We start from the raw sequence: 16,778 nt of genomic DNA, 5'->3' as shown, positions 1-16,778 counted from the left end.
TTTCTTTTTTAAAATAACCTCACAATGGAGGAGAAAAACATGAGAATTTCTGTTTAACTCAGGAATTAAACTTTATCTCTGGAAAGGGGGAGTAGAGGGGACAGAACTACAAGGCAAAATATGTGAAAGGAGTTTGAAAAGCAGCTAGATCTCTAGATCTCTTTCTCTATCTCCTGTTTCTTAAGGGCTAGTCCTCTCACTCTCTATCAGGAGATTGAAGGTTTATTCTCAAGAAAGGTTAAAACAGAAGCTACCTTAACTGCAGTACAGAAAGCCCAGCTGAGGACAAGGGTACTGTTCAAACAAAAACGGGAGGATGAGGCCGGGCACAGTGGCTCACGCCTGAAATCCTAGCACTTTGGGAGGCCAAGGCTGGCGGATTGCCTGAGCTCAGGAGTTCAAGACCAGCCTGGGCAACATGGTGAAACCCCATCTCTACTAAAATACAAAAAAAAGTCAGGCACAGCAGCGTGGGTCTGTTGTCCCAGTTACTCGGGAGGCTGAGGCACAAGGATTGCTTGAACCTTGGAGGCAGAGCTAGCAGTGAGCCGAGATCGTGCCACTGCACTCCAGCTGGGTGACAGAGCAAAACTCTGTCTCAAAAAAAAAAAAAAAAAAAAAAGGAAGGATAAGTATTCATAAACCTGCCAAGTGATGAATGTTGACATACCACCACCACCATCACCACCAGATGTTCCAACAGATTTTGGAAGCGAAAAAGACTTAAAGACTCTGAACAATTACTCAGTTAAGTAATACTATCTGTGAATCTCAAAGTTAAGACTCACCTATGAACTCAGAGCCACCATACAGCTTTTTAATCTCCATTCTCAATCAAAAGCAGTCCACCAGGGCTTGCGAGACATCTGAGAAATGCAGAGAGAAGAGAGAAAGCAAGAGAAACAACTTGAAAGACAAATCAGGAAATAGAATATTTCACTCCAGTCTGGGCAATAGAGTGAGACCCAGTCTCAAAAAAATATAAATAAATAAATAAATAAATAAACAAATAAATAAGAAAGGCTGGATGCAAGAAACAAGAGATCTGATTCAGAAGTGAGAAGGGAATTTCCAAATGAGTGGTGATGGGATATCCCAGATCTATAGCTGTGTACTAGATACATAGGACACCCAATGACAATCAGAGGAGCCAAAAGGGCTTCAGGCTAGAGGTCTCCAAGATGAGGGCAATGTATGATCTCATGAATCTGAACACATTTGACAACCGATAGACTCTTGGCTTAAATTTGGCCAAGTGCAGTGGCTCAATCTGTAATCCTAGCACTTTGAGAGGTTGCAGCAGGAGGATTGCTTAAGCCCAGGAGTTCAAAACCAGCCCGGGCAACATAGTGAGATCCTGTTTCTATCTATCTATCTATCTATCTATCTATCTATCTATCTATCTATCTAATAAACAAATAAAAATAAAAATAAAATAAAAAAGAATCTGTAAATTGATAAGGACATACAAAACCAAGTAAACAAACAAATGACGAGACTATTATTAACTCAGTGGAGGAAGTTATGAGCAACATTTAAATTGTCTTAACAATGCAGATAGTGATCTAACAAGATATTTTTATTGAAGCAAAATATCATACAACTAAATAGGGAGGTGAGGAAACAGGAAGAGTACAAATATGAGGCTTGGGATGAGGAAGGCCACCAGGTGATTAAAAAAACAGCTAAATTCTTGTCTGAAAGTCAGGAAATAATGCCTAAAAACAAAATAATAGGAAGGAGCAATATAAAAATATAAAAATGTAATTTAGAGATGTGAGGTCAATAGACAAAGAATCAGCTATTGTAAGAACTGAAAATTATTTATTCTGGAATCAAGAAAATGGAGATCAGGGACAGAAGTAGACTAGTGTTTAAACAGCTTTATATAAGTATAAATTTTCAAACAATTTGCATGTACAAAAGGAAAAATATATTTTTATCTGCCCTTTATGAACAAAGGAAAAAATGCTTTTTAAAAAATAAATGTTGTGTATATTTAAGGTATACAACATAATGTTATGGGATGCATAGAGATAGTAAAATGGCTGCTATAGTAGAGCAAATTAACGTATCCATTATCTTACATACTTACCTTTGTTCTTGTTTTGGGGGCAAGAGCATCTAAAATCTACTTATTTAACAAGAATTCCAACACCTGGAGAGGCTGAGACGGGGGATCACCTGAGGTCAGGGGTTTGAGACCATCCTGGCCGACATGGTGAAACCTCGTCTCTACTAAAACTACAAAAATTGGCTGGGAGTGGTGGCAGGCACCTGTAATCCCAGCTACTCAGGAGGCTGAGGCAGGAGAATTGCTTGAACCTGGGAGGCAGAGGCTACACTGAGCTGAGATCGCACCACTGCACTCCAGCCTGGGCGACAAGAACGAGACTCCATCTCAAAAAAAAAAAAAAAAAGAATCCCAATGCAGTACAATTTTATTAGCTATAGACCCTATGTTGTACATGAGATTTCTAGTTTTTCTCATTATACATACCTGCTAGTAGTTTGTATCTTCTGACCTACATCTACCCATTTCTTCCCCTCCTCTGCCTCCTGCACCAACCTTGTAACAATTGTTTAATTTTTTATCTCTGTATAAATGACTTTCTTTTTAGATTGCACATATGAGATTACACAATGTATTTTTCTTTTTATTTCTGGCTTATTTCACTTAGCATAATGTCCTCCAGGTTGATCCACGTTGTGAAAATAGCAGAGTATCCTTCTTTACTTTATTTTGTTACTTTATTTTATTTTTTTGACAGAGTCTCACTCTGTAACCCAGGTTGGAACGTAGTGGCCTGAATTCAGCTCACTGCAACCTCAGCCCCCCAGGTTCAAACAATCCTCCCACCTCAGCCTGGGACTATATAGGCACACAACCCCATGCCCAACTAATTTGTGTGTGTGTGTGTGTGTGTTTTGTAGAGACGGTTTCGCCATATTGCCCAACCTGGTCTCCAGCTCCTGAGCTCAAGCCATCCGCTCACCTTGGTCTCCTAATGTGCTGGAATTACAGGCATGAGCCACTATGCCCAGCAAGAGTCTCCTTTTTTAAAGATGAATAATATTCCATAAATATACCATAGTTTCTTTATCCGTTCATCAACAGACACTTCAGTTGTTTCTGTATCTTGGCTATTATGAATAATGCTGCAATGAATGTAGGAGTACAGGTATCTTCACAAGGTGGTGATTTCTTTTCCTTTAGGTATATGCCCAGAAGGATTGCTGGGTCATATAGTAGTTTTATTTTTAATTTCTTTAGAAACCTCCATACTGCTTTCCATAATGGCTGTACCAGTCTACATTTCTACCAGCATTGTCCAAGGGCTTCCTTTTCTCCACAGCCTCATCAACATTTATCTTCTGAATTTTGGTAACAGCCATACTAACAGGTATGTGATGGTATCTCATAGTGGTTTTGATTTGTTGTTCTCAGATAATTAATGATATTTAGCACCTTTTCATGTATCTTTTGTCCATTTTATGCTTTCTTTATAGAAATGTCTATTCAGGTAAAAAGGAAAAAATTGTATTTAAAAATAATAAAGGAGGGAAGAAAGAAATAGCAGATATTCCTATCAAGTACAATAATAGTCAGGGATTATATGAGCTATTTAAAATCCCAAACCCAATTTTTAAGTATATTTTAAATATTTCAAGTTGCCAACTACTCTTTTATTGTTTATTTTAGTTCTTTTTTGTGTTTTTTTGCTTGTTTGGTGTTTTAGAGACAAGGTCTCACTATACTGGTGGCTACTCACAAGTGCAACAGTAGTACACTGCAACCTTGAATTCCTGGCCTCAAACAATCCTCCTGCCTCAATCTCCCAAGTAGCTGGGACTACATACATGCACCACCACACTTTTTCAAAAAATATTAAAACACATTTGCTTCAATTCAGGAAAGTATCCAGGGTAGGGAGTGATATTATTCAATAATTAAATGATACATGGAGATATATGTTAGCTAAATGGAAAGCATCATAGTGCAAACTGGAACTGTTTACAGTTAAACTTAGACACAAGGAATTCTTGGACGTTGATGGTAGTGATTGATGATATAATTTTTTAATGTTCCTGAATCCCCGCTCTCAAAAACAGACAGGGCAATTATATAGCAAATCCAAAAACCCACAGACAAAATTTAATACAAAACATTGTGACAAAGTTTCCCACAAACTCTAGAATAAGAGGGTAGGTACAAAAAAATAATAGCCTCTGTGAGGGAGAAAGAAAATAACCAAAATAGTCAATAGGTATTCATTTGAAAATGTGATGTGCCCATACGTGACCAGCAGCTAAAACTTGGAATTTTGCCCAATCTGATAGCAAGTGGGTGCAAAAGGTCCATATAGAGTCCTGAAGAGCAGGCTACCTCCATGAACTCTCAATACGGGGCAGCCAGGGCTTCATTCTAGGACAGGGACCGAAAAATCAAAACTAAACAGAATATGAAGGAAAGGGAAGATCAAAATAAAAGTAGGGTCAGGGAGTTGAGTTGGGAAATCTCAGAAATCAGAAAGCTGCCATACTTTTGAACACATACACACAACAGAAGCAAGAGCTCTGTGAAGTTGGAAAAGCCACCTCCGAGCTGGGGGCAGTGACTCACGCCTGTAATCTCAACACATTGGAAGGTCAAGGCAGGAGGACTGCTGTGATTGCACCACTGCATTCCAGCTTGGGTGACACAATGAGATTCTGTCTCTAAAAGAAAAAGAAAAGCCATCTGAACCAAGTCTCCTGAAATTCCAGGAAAATAAATTTTACATAAAAAGGGACAACAGGAAAGGATTGTATTAACTTCCTAGGGCTTCTGTGAGATGGCACTACAAACTTGATGACTGACAGTTCAGAAGACCAGAAATCCCAAAATCAAAATGTGAGCAGGGCTGGTTCCTTCTTATAGGCTCTGAGACAGAAAAACCATCTAATGCCTTTCTCCTAGCTTTAGGTGGTTGTGGGAAATCCTTATTGTTCCTCGCTTAGTAGTAGACACATCACTCCAATCTCTGCCTCCATCTTTGCATTGCTTTCTGCTCTTTATGTTTTTCTCTTTGTCTTCTCCTCTTCTTATAAGGATATCAATCACTGGATTTAGAACCTACCCTAAACCCAGGATAATTTCATATTGAGGTCTTTAACTAATTACAACCTAGTTAAATCTCCAAATTTAGAAACTTATTTAGAATCTTATTTCCAAGGTTCTGGATAGACATGAATTTGGGGAAGACACCATTCAACCCACTACAGCAATCAAGGTGAAATTCCCTGAAAAACTAACCAAAAGAATAAGGAGAAGAAGCAGCAGAAGAATATGTCTGCAGAAAATGAAAGCACCCAAAAAAATATGCCCACGAAATATATCAAAACTATAACTTCCTATTTAAAAACAACCTAAAGACATTAAGAAAATAATATGACTTGAAATAACAAAATTTTTAGTTAAATTAGAAAAATCAGAAATGACAGAATTTTTTAAAAATTAGAAATTTAAAAATATTTTCAGAAATAATTGTTGCTGCCTGTAAACCCTTAAAAAATATTTTTGGAAATAAAGGCTAAACTAAAACAGCACAAAAACAAGAGAATATAACAAATAATACCTTAAAATAAACAGAAGTTTAAAAAGGAGTGAAATATTAAAAATTAAAAATAAATGAAGGAAAATAGACTTAAGAAAAGGGGACAAACACTGAAGATAGAGGAAAAAAATCTGACGTATCAGTCAACAGGAGTCTCTAGAAAAGAAAACCAAAGCGAGAGAAGGAAAAAAATGGTAATTTTAAAAAAAAACTGTCCAGTGGGAGAAAAAATTGAATTTAAAGAGTGTATTTTATATCCAAGAATGTCTATCTAGATTAGAATAATCAATACTAAGACATATTCTAGTGAAATTACTGGACTTGTAAAACCTTTGGGTATCTGGGCAAAAGTAACAAGTAACTTACAAGGGAACAAAAATTAGACTCAACAGACTTCTCAGCAGATTTTAATGCTGGAAGAAAGTTGAATAAGTATTTAAGATATTCACAGAACCAGGTGTGGTGGCTCACATCTGTAATTCCAGGACTTTGGGATGCCAAGGAAAGAAGGTCACTTGAGGCCTGGAGTTTGAGACCAGCCTGGGAAGCATAGTGACCCCATCTCTTAAAAACAAAAATAAAAATAGGCAGAGCGCAGTGGCTCATGCCTGTAATCCCAGCACTTTGGGAGGCCAAGGCAGGTCAAGAGATCGAAACCATCTTGGCCAAAATGGTGAAACCCCATCTCTACTAAGAATACAAAAATTAGCTGGGTGTGGTAGCATGCACCTGTAGTCCCAGCTACTCATGAGGCTGAGGCAGGAGAATCGCTTTGAATTCCTGGCCTCATACAATCCTCCTGCCTCAGCCTCCCAAGTAGCTGAGACTACATACATGCACCACCACATTTCTTTCAAAAAATATTAAAACACACTTGAACCTAGGAGGCGGAGGTTGCAGTGAGCCAAGATCACGCCATTGCACTCCAGCCTGGGCGACAGAACCAGACTCCATCTCAAAAAAATAAAAATAAAAATATAAAATAAAATAATGTAAAAACAAAATACATTCAGAGAAAGCAAATGTGATTCAAAAATGTTATACCCTACAAAACTGACTTCTATGTGTGAAAGATACCTACAAGCTGTTACCAGCATGCAAGAAGTAAGAGAATGGTGTTCCCATGGGCTGTTTTTGAAGAATTTATTAGCAAATGAGTTTTAAGCATGACTAAAAGGACATCAATACTCTAATGAATAAAAAGGAGAAAATACAATTAATAATGGCTTATATGTCCTAATAATGTAGATATATTTTTAAATATATTTTTACATATATATTTTTAAAAACACGGTGCGGGTAGGTGAATGGAAAAGAAAATGCAAAAATAATTGAATTATGTCAATAATCATTGAGGTAATAGGGATTAAAACAATTCTTTGATTTGGATTTCCCTTGATCGCTTTTTGATTAGTGTATTAGTCCATCCTCACACTGCTGTAAAAATACTACCTGAAACTGGGTAACTTATAAAGGAAAAAGGTTTAATTGACTCACAGTTCCACACGGTTGGGGAGGCCTCAGGAAACTTACAATCATGGCGGAAGGAGAAGCAAGTACCTTCTTCACAAGGCGGCAGGAAAGAGAAAAATGATCAAGAGCAGGGAAAACTGCCTTAGAAAACCATCAGATCTCGTGAGAACTCACTAGCACGAGAACACCCATGATCCAATCACCTCCCACTTGGTGTCTCCCTCAAGACTTGGGGATTATGGGGATTACAATTTGAGATGAGATTTGGGTAGGAACACAGAGACAAACAAAACCATATCATTTAGCATGCCAAACATATAGGTTTTTTTTTTTTTTTTTTTTTTTTTTGAGACAGGGTCTTGCTCTGTCTGTCACCCAGGCTGAAGTGCAGTGGTGTGACCATGACTCACTGCAGTCTCAGCCTCCCAGGCTCAAGTGATCCTCCCACCTCCAACTCCCAAGTAGCTAGGACTACAGGCACACACCACCCTGTCTGGCTAATTTTTTAATTTTTTGTAGAGAGAGGGTCTTGCTATGTTGCCTATGCTTGTCTTGAACTCCCGGGCTCAAATAATCCTCCTGCGCTAGCCTCCAAAAAGTTGAAGTTACAGGCATGAGCCTCAGTGCCTGGCCAAAAGTATTTTTAATTCTTTGTGAAAATAAACAGAGTTAGAGTTTATCAGACATGTGGAATGTCACTATTCTTTTTTCATTTTCCTTGAGACAGAGTCTCACTCTGTCACCCAGGCTGGAGTGCACTGGTATGATCATGGCTCGCTGCAGCCTAAACCTCCCAAGCTCAAGTGATCCTTCCACCTTAGCTTCCAAAGTAGCTGGGAGTATAGGCACATGCCACTAGCTAATTTTTATTTTATTTTATTTTTTGTAGAGGTGGTGTTTTGTCACGTTGCTTAGGCTGGTCTCAAACTCCTGGGCTAAAGCAATCTACCTGCCTTGGCCTCCCAAAGTTTTGGGATTAGAGGTGTGAGCCATCACACTTGACCCAAATGCCACTATTCTCCTATACATGAAATTCCCCAAAACATCTTATTTGGTTCCTAAGCAATCTAACATAAAAAGAAGTCTGCATTAAAAATTATGAAATCATTGATTTGACATGAAATTATTCAAAAGATTATTTTTCATTAAAATGTTGGCTTCTAAAATGGCTTAAATTAAGTTTTAGTAAGCATGAAAGATTGTTTTATATCAAAACAGTATCGGTAAAATTTCTGAAAAACATTTTTATGAAACAGCACTTTGATTTTGTTTGCAATATCGACAAATGCTTAAATTGTTGGCATACTGACCATTTATTTCTTTGTTTTCTTACGGCTGTTAATTTTTTACTAACATGTTATAATAGCCCCTAGTGTATGAAGAAACAAATGAGTTAGAATCTAACTCAACACTGCTGTTTATGCTTCCCTGAGTCAGCTTTGTCTGAGGCAAGCTGACCCGTGAGGACTTTGGTTGATATGTGTGCATTAAGACACGTTCACAGCCTAGTGGGGTTACTCAGAGAAAATGAATCACACAATATTTAAATATTTGGCTCTTTAATTCTTGTTGGGCTTGTTTTCTGTGGAGTCCAAATTTTCCCTCCCACACAGATATTAAACAGGTAGAAGGTAGAGCTTTGCTCAGTGCAGCATTTTATTGACCCAAATATGTAGGTTGCTCTGACTTCCAAAATCAACTATTTCAGCTAAATTTTTATTTCCTCACATCCAAATTTGACATCCATCTACCACTATTTTTCAAACGGCCTCAAGGGACAAACGTGTATTTCTCCAATACTAATCCATTTTAGATCTCTGCTCCCTGCATAAGGGGAAGGCCCCCTATAAAGAATGTGTTCTTCACCTGGCCACTTCCTGTTGAAGGATTTAAAAAATTACATGTAGCAATGTTTTTTAGTCTATTACCTCCAATAATTCTTATGGAGTGTGAAAAGTAGTATTCATTAAAGACAGAAATTGTGGGCATGCGATATTCCAGAGACTATTGGAAATCTTTATTAACAATATGCAAGTAGGTATTCTACAGAGAAAGAGGAATCCATTCTAATTGGTTAGGAAATGAAGAAGGGGGATAAATATGCCCAAAGCTATGACCAAACAAATTTCTCATCACCACCTTGTATAATTAAAATATAAGAAATTTTAAAAGTATATAAAAAGAAAACTTGGTAAGAAATTAACTACAGATAAATAACTAAAGGAAGGGTAAAGAACAGAGAAACTCACCGCCTGTGCAACATGGTGAAATTTGTCTCTTAAAAAAACAGAAAAATTAGCCAGGTATGGTGGTGTACACCTGTGGTGCAAGCTACTCTGGAGGCCGAAGCGGGAGGATCACTTGAGCCCAGGAGTTCAAGGCTGAAGTGAGCCTTGATCACGCCACTGCACTCCAGCCTGGGCGACAGAGTAAAACCCCATCTCATAAAAAAAGAACAGAGAGACTCCTTCTCGAGAAAGCTAAGAACTGAAACAGATGATGAATAATGTAAAAAAGAAATGTTTAACGCCAAATGATGCAAAATGAGAAAAAAAAATCATATTTTTAATTCATTTAAAGAACTATAAAAACAGATCCTTATAGGTTAAATATAACATATTTATAGAAGCAAAGTAAGACTTTAGCTAACAACATAGCAATTAAACTTGATCTCTTCTCCTTAAATGTTACAATTTTCTGGAGTTATAAGCCAAAACAGCTTTCCTATTTTTAGTGTTAGCATTCCATATAAAAACATTTTCTGTGTTTTGGAGAGGAATGTGGACTTGATATTGCAATCACCTGCAAATTCAAAGTTTTGAGAAACACAAAAAAAATTTCTCTAAGCTAAAGGAAAAGAGATCCCTCTGAGTATCTAGGATATGTTACTCCAAAATTTGTGTCAAATTCTTGGAAAATGAAAGCATGAGAGTGACAGAGTTCTTAATGTTTACTACAAATGTTTCATCTCACCGAGAATGAGATGGTTTATGTAAATTTTGCAATACGCCATCCCTTTTCCAATTTTAGAAACTGTTACAAAATCAGACTTCATTTGAACGTAATATAAGCGTTTTAGCATTTTGTATGGGCCAGACTTTAAGGGGAGAGAGTGAGGTTATTGTCTCCTTCATGACACCTTTGAATGGCCACTCCCAAGTAATTCTAGCTTTCAAAAACTGTAGAATTTCCAGCCACAGACAGCAAATGGATTTTGTCCACTGATGTTATTCACAGCTATAACAGTCTAAAAAACTGACAGCAATAAATATAACTAACATGGCTGTATTTTGCCAGGATCTTAAAAAAAGAAACTGCATAGTTCTTTCAAAGTGCACATTAGTGAAGAGAATCAGCACATACCATTTAAAGAATCTCTTATGACAGTCTTTATTTAAATTTTTTTTTTTTCTTATAGACAGGGTCTCAGCATGTTGCCCAGGCAGGTCTTGAACTTCTGGGATCAAGCAATCCTCCCACCTCAGCCTCCCAAAGTACTGGGATTACAGGTGTGAGCCACCGCACCCGGCTTCATGATGGTCTTATACATTATGAAAAACTTTCACAAAAGTTGAATTTCCTGGTTCAATATTTTTTTGCAAACAATATTTTTAGTTGACAAATTAAAATTGTATATATTTATGATGTACGGCATGTTGTCTTTAAATACATACACATTGTGGAATGGCTAATTTGAGCTTATTAACATAAACATTACTTCACATACTTATCTTTTTTATGGTGAGAACACTTTAAATCTATTCTCTTAGCAGCTTTCAAGAATACATTGTTATTAACTGTATTCTGCTGGTTCAAATTAAACGAAAATTTAATTTCTGCGCAAGTGTTTAAAGCAAGTGATATGAAAGGGAGACGCTGGGAAGGGAAGGGAAGGTCCCTTTAAATGATAGGGACAGGGGAAGTACTGGGTAGAAGAGGCTGTGGTCCCCAGCTAGGGCTCCACCTCCACAGACCTAGGTGACAACAGGGATTTCCAGTCCAAATGTTTCATTTCCCAAGACCACCCTGGCCTGCCACACCCCCCATTCTGTGCCTATAAAAAGCCAAGACCCTAGCAAGGCAGACACGGAAGCGGCTGAATGTTGAGAGGAGTACACTGGTGGAGGAACACGCACAGGGGGAACACACAGGTGGCTGGACTTTGAGAGGCACAAAGTCGACAGGCACCGGCAGGCAGGCCACTGACCAGCAGAACAATGTGGGATTTGGCTGGGGCCGCTGAGGGAGATCCCGGCCACCAAGCGGCCCGACTCCAGAGGAAAACCATTTCTCTTCTGGTTCCCCCATCTGCTGAGAGCGACTTCCACTCAATAAAACCTTGCACTCATTCTCCAAGCCCACATGTAATCCAATTCTTATGGTACACAAAGGCAAGAACTTCAGGATACAGAAAGCCCTCTGTCCTTGGGATAAGGCGGGGGTCTGATTGAGCTGACTAGCATAAGCCACCTACAGACGGCTAAATTAAAAGAGCAAAACTAAAAGAGCACAATGCAACACACACCCACTGGGGCTTCAGCTGTAAACATTCACCCCCAGACACTGCCGAGGGGTCAGAGCCCTGCAGCCTGCCCATCTGTGCGCTCCCCTAGAAGTTTGAGCAGTGGCGCACTGAAGACACAAGCCACACCCCCTTCGCACACCCTGCCAGGGGGCAAGGGAACCTGTCCCGTTTCACAAGGGCATCCAAAAATTCCATAATTTAAAAATACATATTAATTTCAAAATAGACATTTGTTATTAATGAAATCCTATCTCATTTATATCTCTCTATATGGGCCTCAGCCTCAAATTTCTCCCTCTTATCCCTATGCCTCATAACTGTCTTATCTTAAAGAAAACTCTGATTCTTTTCCTAAAACATGCTGCAGAAGAGAGACTGTAGTAGGGATATTCCGTAGTCGTGTACATTTAAAAAAAGAAAAAGCATGTTAATATTAACAGGTTTATTTAATGCAGTTTTTCTAAGCCTTTAATCTGTTAATGCGCCCAGTGAATCTCTAAGAAGGAAGTGGAGAATGCAGCATGCCTTACATTTATTTAATCATAAGTCCCAACTTGTGGGATTGGTCTTCTTCTGAATCTAGAAGCAATTTTCAAATTGATATTTCAAAATTAAAAAAAAAAATTCCAGTCAGAAGTGGCTCTTTGTGATACTTTTGTTCAGCCATTGAAGTCTCACGGCAGTTTTACTCCCTTTGTAAATCCTTGAGAGAGACGGTATCTCTCTCCACTTTACCTACGTGTTCCCTTATCCTCCTATAGAATTTAACAAAGGCTGTTACCACAGAGTTGACAAAGGTCTCTCCCTCATCTAGACTGTGAGGGTCCCTGAGAGCAGGCCCAGCTTTTATTTATATTTGGACCACCAACAGGAAGTATAGTGCCTGAAAACTTGGGAGGTGCTTATTGAATCATGGCTAAGAACACAGACAAATATATATGGGCAGATTTGATGGTATAAATTCAGTCTGAAATGGATAGAACTATTAGACCGTAAGTGACTTTTGGTGTTTTAAAAAATTCAAGCAGGCCAGAGGCGGCGGCTCACAACTGTAATCCCAGAACTTTGGAAGGCCTAGGTGAGAGGATTGCTTGAGCCCAGGAGTTGCAGACCAGTCTGGGCTACATAGCAAAACCTTGTCTCTACATGAAATTTAAAAATTGGCCAGGCACGGTGGCTCATGCTTGTAGTCCCAGCTATTCGGGAGACTGAGGCGAGAGGATGTCTTGAGCCTGGGAGGCAGAAGTTACAGTGAGCCAAGATCAAGCCATTGCACTCCAGCTTGGGCAACAGAGTGAAACCCTGTTGCAAAAAAAAAAAAAAAAAAAAAAAAAAAAAATTAAGCCAAACACCAATCAAGATTCTTTCATTGCTAAACTTATCATAAGTACCATCAAAAGCAAATTTAAATTATAGAGAAAATATTGCCAATAAAGCTTTAATCCATAAAATATTTGTGGCTTAGTTAATTCTTCAAACACATTTATGGTTTAAGAGTATTAACGTGGCATGCTATGATCCAGAGAAAGAAATTGCAGTTATCCTTTCTTTAAACTTCTTAGAAAAAGAACACTTTCTAAAATGAGGTTGCCATATATATCCAGGAGCACTGCTTTTCCCTAACTGAAAGGTTACATCATCTGCTGGCCACCCACCCCTAGGTACCTCTGAGAATAGCGTAATAACATACCAGGCTAATGAGAAGATTCTCATTATGCTCTCACAAGTATGAAAACTTATGGTGATAAAAATAACTAGTGCCGTCATGACTTAACCACAAATTTTGTTTGTGTTTTTTTGTACATTAATCATTATTTAATAGACCACAGATGTGTCAAATAGCAATTTTCTAAACACTGACTTAATTTTTTTTAATTAGTGAAGTCAGTTGAAAGTGCCAGTGTGTTGAAAGAAAACTCTGGGTGCTAAAAATGATTTAAATTTCCATACCTAAATTCTGCACAGAACTTGATTTAGGGCCTCATTATCTTGTTCTTAGAAAGGGAATTTTCACATGGTTAATTTAGTGGGTAAAAGTTATATAACAATCTTTTCTAAATATGCTATATCTGACCTGACCTAAAACAAAAGTCAAAGAATCAGATGTAAGATGTACTGAATCAAAACTTCCTCAGAAATGATGTCCAAAATACAAAGTTGTTCATTTCTACTGAAATATATTTTTAAGTTTTCAAAGTCAATTGACTAGAGTTGCACAGAAAATAATATTCAGAAAAGTTGAGATTTGGCCAGGCTCAGTGGCTTATGCCTATAATCCCAGCACTTTGGGAGGCCGAGGCGGGTGGATGACTTGAGGTCAGGAGTTTGAGACCAGCCTGGTTAACATGGTGAAATTCTGTCTCTACTAAAAATACAAAAATGACCCGAGCTTGGTGACGTGTGCCTGTAATCCCAGCTACTCAGGAGGCTGAGGCAGGAGAATCACTTGAGCCTAGGAGGCAGAGGCTGAAGTGAGCAGAGATCGCACCACTGCACTCCAGCCTAGGTGACAGAGGGAGACTCTGTCTCAAAAAAAAAAAAAAAGAAGTTGAAATTTGTCTCAAAGATATTCTTATTAAAACTGTCAGAGTATACCCTAGTGAGAGAGGAAAAAGAAAAAAAAATCAGATTGAAAGTTTAGCCAGGGTGTGAGTAAACTCAGGATGTGACATTACATAGTAGTGGAAAGTCATGAGCAAAGACGCATTTTTCTCAACATAGGAAGGAGATAAGTAATTTTAAAAGCAAGGAGCTATTAGGGGAAAAAAGGTTGCCTAGTGTTCGTATGTGTGAGTCTACCAATGTGAAAATCATATCATAGTTCCATTTTTCTTTTCTGTGTCAGTGAATTCATGTATTTGGCAGAATCCATAAATGATTTTCTTGTTTATGGATATTATTTCTATTACAGTGAGTATGACTCATTATTAAAGATGGCCACAGGGGAAAATGACCAGAGAAGCTACCAAAACATGAAATACTGCCAACGTGTGAAGATGAGGTTGCATACATTTTAAATTCATTCACTCAATGTCTTTAAATTTCTTATCAAGTCCTAAGAATGATACAATGGACTTTGGGGACTCAGAGGAAAGGGTGGGAGGAGGCAAGGCATAAAAAACTACACATCAGATACAGTGTACACTGCCCGGGTGACGGATGCACCAAAATCTCAGAAATGACACTAAAGAACTTATTTATGTAACCAAACATGACCTGTTCCTGCAGGTGGTGAGAAAACCTATTGAAATTTTAAAAGAACCGGGCGCGGTGGCTCAAGCCTGTAATCCCAGCACTTTGGGAGGCCGAGGCGGGCGGATCACGAGGTCAGGAGGTCGAGACCATCCTGGCTAACACGGTGAAACCCCGTCTCTACTAAAAAATACAAAAAACTAGCCGGGCGAGGTGGTGGGCGCCTGTAGTCCCAGCTACTCGGGAGGCTGAGGCAGGAGAATGGCATAAACCCGGGAGGTAGAGCTTGCAGTGAGCTGAGATCACGCCACTGCACTCCACCCTGGGCGACAGAGCGAGACTCTGTCTCAAAAAAAAAAAAAAAGAAAGAAAAAGAAAAGAAAAAGAAATTTTAAAAGCAATGTTAAAAATTTTTTTTTAAAAAGTAAAAATAAAATATCATACCAGAATTAGGACAAAATATCAGACAAAAACTAAAAAGAGCTCACCACCTTAAAAAAAATCTAAAGGATGTATTTCAGAGAGAAATATTCTCAGACAGAAACTATGAGATATAAGAAGGAATCAACAGCAAAAATAGAATAAATGTAAACCACTGACTGAAAGAAAATTTCATGTCAAGTGAAAGTAATTTATTTAAGATGTTTTTTAAGTGATCAGAAAATATCTAACCTAAATAAAATGAATAGAGTGAATTTTTATCCGAATAAGTTACTTCCACTATTGATTCTTTTACTCTAAACACCTTTTAAAAAGTAATAAATATTCCACTGGCATTGCTGTTTTATACCTTCAGCTATCATGAGCATCACTGTCCACTGTCAATTTCTTGTGATCTTCACACTGCTTACTACGGTCGTGATAATGTGGCATGGTAAACTTAAAATACACATACACACACTCATACACACATTTAACTAGACAGTAATAGTCACATTAAAAAAAAAATCTGTTGCTACTGAATAATATTTGCTTCCAAAGTGTCACAACAGTTACATAAAGCATTCCCAGAGTCAGAACCTTCAGAAAATAAAGCAAATTATTTTCTTGATGTAAATCCTCCATGTAAATGTCTTTCCGAAAGATGTGGCCTACCTACCTCTGCACAGTGGCAGTATCATAGTCGGTGAGGTTTATCTAATGTGTGATTATTGCTAATTGAAAACTTCCCAATATCTCACCATGATGACTTGAAATGTAGTCAGCATGGGCAATTTTTGAGTGTCTTTATGGAGACTGAACAAAAGAAAATAAATAAATAATGATAATAAGGTATGGCCAAGAGAAAATACATTATATTCAGAGCATATTATGAGAGTCATTTTTCTGGGTACCTTTTTCCTATGAATTAATTTCACCATGCCAACCCTTACCATATGGACTGGGCATGCTGGCTTATACCTGAAATCCCAGCACTTTGAGAGGTAGAGGCAGGTAAATTACTTGAACCCAGCAGTGCAAGACCAGCCTGGGCAACATGATGAAACCCCGTCTTTAGAAAAGATACAAAAAAATTGGCCAGGCGTGGTGGTATGTATCTGTAGACCCAGCTACTCCAGAGGCTGAGGTGGGAGGATCACTTGAGCCTGGGAAGTCAAGGCAGCAGTGAGCCGAAATTGCACCACTGCACTCCAGACTGGGCGACACAATGAAAATCCTGTTCCCCCTCCCCCCGCAATAAAAGCCATGATGAACACAGAGTCCAAAGACATATTTTTTTTCTTGATTACTTACAAGTACTAAATGATCTACAAGATATCTTCTGATTCTAAAATTCTATGTTGCAGCTATTGTTGCATGTGTATTCTGTTTTTTAAGCTCTAACTATCAAAAGAATTTGGATTATGTGGCACCTAATAAAATCTGGTATAACAGTGAATCCATCAATTAGCAACATAGCCATGATGTAAGATTGTTTTTTGGTGTTTTTTTTTGGTTTTTTTTTTTTGGAGACAATGTCTTTTGTACATGCTGGAGTGCAAAGGCATAAT

General features: G+C 38.2%; 1 non-coding gene across 1 annotated transcript; it reads left to right on the top strand.

The window, feature by feature from the left end:
• Window positions 1-15,884: 15,884 nt before the first annotated feature.
• Window positions 15,885-16,023, top strand: LOC114677765 (U4 spliceosomal RNA). The gene has a single exon (XR_003729212.1). It is a non-coding gene; the product is annotated as a U4 spliceosomal RNA (small nuclear RNA).
• Window positions 16,024-16,778: the final 755 nt, after the last annotated feature.

The sequence above is a fragment of the Macaca mulatta genome, chromosome 4 (assembly GCF_049350105.2).
Source record: "Macaca mulatta isolate MMU2019108-1 chromosome 4, T2T-MMU8v2.0, whole genome shotgun sequence".
NCBI classification, from domain to species: domain Eukaryota; kingdom Metazoa; phylum Chordata; class Mammalia; order Primates; family Cercopithecidae; genus Macaca; species Macaca mulatta.
Note: the sequence above shows the minus strand (reverse complement) of the source record. Positions and strands in the feature narration are given on the sequence as shown.